This window comes from Helianthus annuus, chromosome 16 (assembly GCF_002127325.2).
Source record: "Helianthus annuus cultivar XRQ/B chromosome 16, HanXRQr2.0-SUNRISE, whole genome shotgun sequence".
Taxonomy (NCBI): domain Eukaryota; kingdom Viridiplantae; phylum Streptophyta; class Magnoliopsida; order Asterales; family Asteraceae; genus Helianthus; species Helianthus annuus.
Genome location: NC_035448.2, coordinates 103,304,961 through 103,311,787, shown reverse-complemented (window position 1 = coordinate 103,311,787; position 6,827 = coordinate 103,304,961).

The following is a 6,827-nucleotide window of genomic DNA, read 5'->3' as shown; positions in this document are numbered from 1 at the left end:
GAGAGTTAGGAGATGTGAACACTTGTTTGAACGAATGTTGTGGCTAGTAGATGATGAAGGATGCTTGTCGAATATGTCATGAAAAATTGAAAAATCTGATTTTTAAACAATGAAGTGCACTAATTGATATTTGTGAGTATTGATGCTTTGTTTCAAACAATTGGTGATTATTTTTGAAAGTGGACATTCAATAAGCGGGTAGCCATAGCATAGAACAAGTGTGGGAAGGGCCATAGGATTACACACTTGTTCGTTTCAGTTGTTTATTGGAGTTGAAATTGAACAGATTTGTTTTTGTGTTGTTAGCTCTTGAACGGAGGATGGTCAGAGAAAGGAGACTTAGAAAGGAAAAGGTTGTCGAAGATTCATCTACTCGGGACACGTTCAAAAAGCGAAAAACAGCAGGTATTGAGATACAGGACTCGGAAATGGAAGCTGCTCGCAAACAACGTCATCATGAAATGTTGGACGCCATGGTTGATACCCTAAGGAAAGCCGTATGGGAAAAAGGGGCCCTAAGCAAAATGCCAGCGGAATTCCTACCAAAACTTTTTTACGAGAAAATGAGGGATGAACACTCCATTAAAGAGAACATGTGTTTTGAGAAAGCGGTTCTAAGCTCGGATTTTAAAGCACTGGGTTTCTTCGAGAAGTTCACAGCACTTGGTTGGGAGGTTGTGGTTAGTTTCAAGGGTAATGCGGGTGGAAAAGTTTACGTGAAAAGTGTGATGGAGTGGATGAGCACACTGAAAAAAGGATGAAGAGAGTAACCCCCCAAGGATCACTACTTTAATCGGTACAGTGAATAATACTGTCTCCAGCTACTTTGAGACAGTTGGCTAAATTCGATTTGAAAGTTGACAGTTTTTACCTGATTGTGGATCCGAATGACTTTATTTGCATACGGAGAAGCTAGTGGAGGACAATACGATGCCTCTGAGTTGTTCATGTTGGAGAAGGGGTTGGAAATGAAGCAAGATAACCTTAAGCCGATCGTTCGTTTAGTGCTCAGTTTTATAATCACCAATGTGACACCTAGGCTGGGTGACCGAATGGCGGTGAGAAATTGGGAGCTTCCGATGCTGTATGCACTTATGACCAGACAGTTGCATCTTTTGTTTAGGTAAATGGTAATCATGCACGTGTGGCAGTCCCAGAATCAAAAAAATAAGAAACTGATTCCACATGCGAGACTGCTGAGCGCCCTACTGGAAAAGCACGGGGCAATAGTGCAGGGGCAATATGCTTATAACAAACTGCACACTATGTTTTCAATTGCGGATGTTTGTAAGAGTGAGCGGTTAATATACGTGAAGACAAAGTTGTGGCATAAGGTTAAGTTTGGGGATAAAGCGAAGGTAAAGGTGCTTCAATGGTGTAAAGAAGCACCAAGGTGGGGGGGATGGATGATCTAGATTCTAGCGATGAAGAACTGATGAGGAGAAAGAGAGAAGCGGGGTTAGTCGGTGGTGAGAGTTCAAGTGGACCGACTGTAGAACTGGGACATGCCGATTATTCATGGGGTGTGTTTGATGACGAGATGCAGGCGACAGTGGAAAGTATGAGGCCACCAGAATATATCGCCTTGGAAGGATTTCAGCGGGCGGTGTTCGATCAAGGGTCAAGACAAGAGGAAACTCGGGCTCAATGACGTGTGCGTGTATATACATATTTTTACAATGAATTTTACACACGATTCAGTTTTAAATTTATAAAAATGATTTATACTTCAACATTAAAACACACACGAAAGGGCAAGTATACCCCGTCATATATGTAGTAAAGCATCGGTAAGAACCAAGTGTCGATCCAAGGATGTGGGCGGAGGAATAATACTAAACCTTTGTCATTAAATTACCGATAGAAAGATAAGTGGGTAATTTGTTTAAACTAAAAATAAGACTTAAACGTAAACTTTCATAAACATAATAGACTCCAAATATGAAAATAAATAAATAGCCTTGCTTCATGCAAAACCAAAGTATGTGAACTAAGTCGGTTTTGCCACTTAAAACACTTGGTCAATTTTCCATTTTTTCAAGACAATTAGTATCCCTTTCGGGAATCCTAACATGACAACTCTTTGGAAAGCTAAAACAATAAACACACTTTAACCACCTAAAATTGTTCTTTAACGCCCAATTGACAAATGTCTATGAAAATCCCCTAAAGAAAAGTTAGTCATCCGTTAGGAGTTTTCTAACTTCACTTAATCAAGGAAAGTGACACCGATAAACACAATGTAACCACCGAGACAAGCATAAACTAGATTAAATCACAACCGAGTTCATTTTACAAATCTTGAACATAAATTCACCAAGCAAGCAATTTTGGCCTAAACTACTAACTAAGTTAACAACTTATGTCAAGAATTCATAACAACACCATTTAACCCGTTGAGGTCCTTTTGTGAGGGAAAGCCTTCTTGATTAACATTAATTACCCCTTATTAAACCACTAACCATTTCTAGTATCATGGTGTAAATATCTTAAACAAGTTAAACTAGTTAAAAGTTTACTAATACATGATTAATCAAGCTTCTTTTTGCAAATATCTCAACTAACCACATACTAATCATCCAAGATAATTAACTATAGTCAAGAATTCAACATCAGTAAACAAGGTTGCAAACTAATCATCAAGGATTAACATAGAAAATGCTTCAAGTGTCATTACAAACATAATTAACATACTAATGGTTGTTGTTAAGCAAGGATTACTAGTATTTTTGCCCTTAGGCTTACAATAATATATAATCATCAACCAAAATGCTTGAATTATAACAAAACAATGGAAAGATTCAAGAATCAAACCATAAACAAGCACTAGATTGAGAATCCAGATGATAACGGAGCTAATCGGCACGATGATGGCTTGATTCCGGGTGAAAGCAAAGCCTCCGGAGCCTGATGAATCACTAGAAAAGCTCCCAAAAGTACAGAGTTGCGAACTGATTGATCCCTTCTGTTTTTGTAACATTTTCAAATCGCACGGTCATGCGATTAAAGTGCACGGTCGTGCACTTTTATGTACTGTTCACCATACCTCGTGACATCAGCGAATCTTGGACCGGTCTTCAGATCTGCACGGGTGTGCCTCATGTTGCACGATCGTGCATTACCGAGATTTGGCCGGCACGAGTAACTGCACTGGCAGTGCATGTCCGGGCTGGGGCTTGTCATCAAATCCGCACGGTAGCGCCACATATCGCACGGTCGTGCGTTCCCGAGATCTCTTGCACGCTTGATCGCACTGGCAGTGCACTGCCGAGCTGAGCCTGGTTGTCGGATCCCCAAGGGAGTGCGGATGATTGCACGGCCGTGCGATAGCTGACAGACAGTTTTTTCCACAGAATCTTCATATCTCAGCCGTTTCGCTTGGAAAATCCTCGTTTTCTTCATCTTCTTATTTGGCACGTTGTTTTAGGCCTGTAAACAAAAATACACCCGATTAAGTACCTGATTCTCGGTTTTACGGCCAAAAACGCGTAAAATGGGGGGAAAACATATGTATTTTGGTGAATATTACTCAACAACATTGGAGTTAATGGAGCATAATGCTCGGATTGATCGGATGAGGCATTTGGATGAACAGACGAAGTTAAATATGAGGGCTTACAATGAGAATCAATTGAGGAGGCACAATGAATATTATCATGGGGCACCATATGTAGAGAATCCACCATACGTGGATTATAGTCCGCAGCCTCCTTACCAGCCCGGTATGCCATGACATCCGACGCCGCAGGTACATGGATCAATGTAGGTGCCCTAGGAGTACACAACACCACATTATCAAAGCTCCTACCCCTACCAGCCGTCGTCGTACGAGTATCCGTCCCAGCAGCAGTAGTCGTCACAGCAGGGAGAGCCAACAGCAGGTGGGCTGGCAGATATTTTTGACATAAGTGCGTTTTATGAGCATCTTGGAGGGTATTACGGTCACCCACCGGGTCCGTCCTACAGATGAGCACTCACTGATCCTGTTGTATACTTGATTAGGTCCACGTGATTGATCCCTTGTACTTTCGTTTATTTAGATACTTTTTATTTTTTTGTTTGTTTGGTGGTGTAACTCATTTGTGTTGGGAGTGTTTAATTGTCTTGATTGTTGGTTGGTTGGTTGGGTTATGTGTTACTCATGGGTTGGTATTTTGTGGTACTTTGGTTAAGTTAATAAAAGGCACCATACATTAGGGACAATGTATCCCAAGTGTGGGGATGTGGTAACCCGAGAGGGATTAGTGATTGAAAACGCTTGAATGATTGAAAGCGGTTGAAAAAGTGAGAAAAATGAAAGTTTTGAAAATTTTTGTCTTAAGTATGCTTGAACTACATGAAAACCAAAATTTTCAAATAGTAAAAGGTTTCTTGTTGATATTAAGCTAATCTAGATCCCTACTCATGGTTGAGAAGAGACGCCTAACTAAGGGTAACATACTTTAGGAATTACACATGCTACATGTCGGTAACCCGTATTCCTTTCGTCTGTGAGATGTTTGAGCCTACTAGAATTGTTAGTTGAATTGCAATAAATGTTCATTTGTTGAGAGTAGGCCGTATGTTGCTCTGTGTTAGAACTTGTGTGGTTTGATACATTCTGAGACTGTGGTTTAGCGTATGCACATATATGATAAAGGTGTTAGGATCAATTCATTGTTTTATCTGTTGATTGTTTATCTAACCCACCCTAGTTACCCATTTTGAACCTTATACCTTTTGTTTGTTACAATTCATGTGACCCGTTAGAATTACCAACCATGAATGGCAAGTATATTTAGAAGTGTGTTATGAAAAATGAAAATGAAAAAAAAAATAAAAAAAAGAAAGAAAAAAAAGAGAAAAGAAAGAAAAATACAAACAAAAATTATTAGTATGTTCATATTATACAAGTGGGTCAAAAATAACCTAAAGTGTTAGTAGTTAGTGTGAATAAAGTTGTCATGGTTTGGTATATTTGTCTGTGTTAGCCATATAATTAGAAAAAAAATTCCTTACCTTTACCTAAAACCCAAAACCCAGAAGTCCTTTTGATATGTGTTATGTTATTTGTTACAGTGGAGGTGTGATTGCCATACAAGCTTATGATTGCAGGGTATCATAGTTGGTTTTGAGCGATATATATACTAGCACATTACACGCTAGTCTAGATAAAGCCGAGAGGAGTGCTTATTGTGAGGGGCATATGGCATGTGTGTAGTATCATAAGCATGTTAGTTTTAGTTAGGCAAGTCTTAAAATTGTTTCAAATATGTATCATCTAATTGTCATTTTGTCAACCTTGATTGTGTTAGTCTATGGGACGCGTATGACTTGGGGTCTTAAATTCTGAATTCGGTAAGGGATTTGAAAGTGATTTGTTAATATGGTGAGTAATGTTTGTGACGGTTGCTTAAGGACAAGCAAGGGTAAGTATGGGAATGTGATGGGGAGGGTGAAACCCGAGCGTTAATGTTCTACGTGTTTTATTGTCGTTTAAGTGTTTATATGCTTTGAATGTGTTAACTACGAGAGATTCTAATTTTGTAGGTTAATCGCTTAAATCAGTGAGCTTGAAGTGTTTAGAGATGGAATGGAACAACCGTGTTGGAAATCAAGACATATTACACTATTCGGAAGTTGTCTCGGACCAAAATATAGCTTGGAAGCACAAGAAACGGAAAGGAATGAAGGCCAGGGGCCTTTGGGTAATTAATTAAAATTTGAAATTGCAGCCACAAATGGGTGAAGATCTGCAACGTAAGCTATGGTCCTACGATCGTAGCCTATGGTTTAGATGAGTTGTATAAAAGAGTTCCAGTGGCTATACAACGTAACTTATGGTCATTATACGTAACCTACGGATGATAGAGAAGAAGTAGCCTCAATCATTCTCTTCATCATACGAATTTTGGGAGACCAAAACATCAATTGGCACCAATCTTCACTCATCATCACCATAATTCTCACCAAACCTACAAGATTGAAGATGGGTTTCATCGCTATTCAAGCTTTTGACGATCAATCAACCGAGATGAGCAGCTAATCTTTTAGTGGTTTCCTCCGGGTGGAGGATTCTTGTACGTGAACGAATTTTATGTGTTTGAACTTGTAATTGAACTTGGTAATCTAAGCATTCAATGCTTTTTACCATTTAATTTGATTAACTAGTTGTAACCGGTTGATTTTATTTAAACTTTAGTACCAATTCATTCAATGACCGAGAGTTCTAGTAATTGGGATATATTTGATAGGGATTAGGATAGGTAATTTCAGTTGATTATTTATATGATAACCTTCTATTGTTTTACAATCGATGTAAGTAGTCTTTAGGTAATCACAACTTGTTAATTGAACTACACAATCATGTCTATGTGATTGTTGCAACTAAATACATAATTGAAGTTTACTTTGAATCTAAAATCCGGAGAAACCATTGTTTTCTCCAACTGTTTACAACTCAATTTAGTAATTCTTAGTTTAATCAAACAAACAACCAAGTTTAATATTTTTGCGATTATTTTATCATTACTTAATTCATAACGCTTTCAACCACACTCCTCTGGTTCGATACCCTATTTACACTATCTACATTGTTCTCAAGGTTTTTTCATGACACTCATGACAGTCATCAGAGTGCGAGTGCCTCCTGGTGTAGAGAAAGGTGTAGACATAGCTGGTGATGTTTGACCAGCGTTTGGTGATGTAGTAGTGACACAAGGCACTTGATTCACCTTGCCGTGAGATTCACTATCAGACATGGAGAACTTTGGAAAGTTGGAGCTACACTACTAGTCTTCGAGATGGATTTAGCGGCGTAGCCCCATGGTGGGCGCCAAATTGTTGCT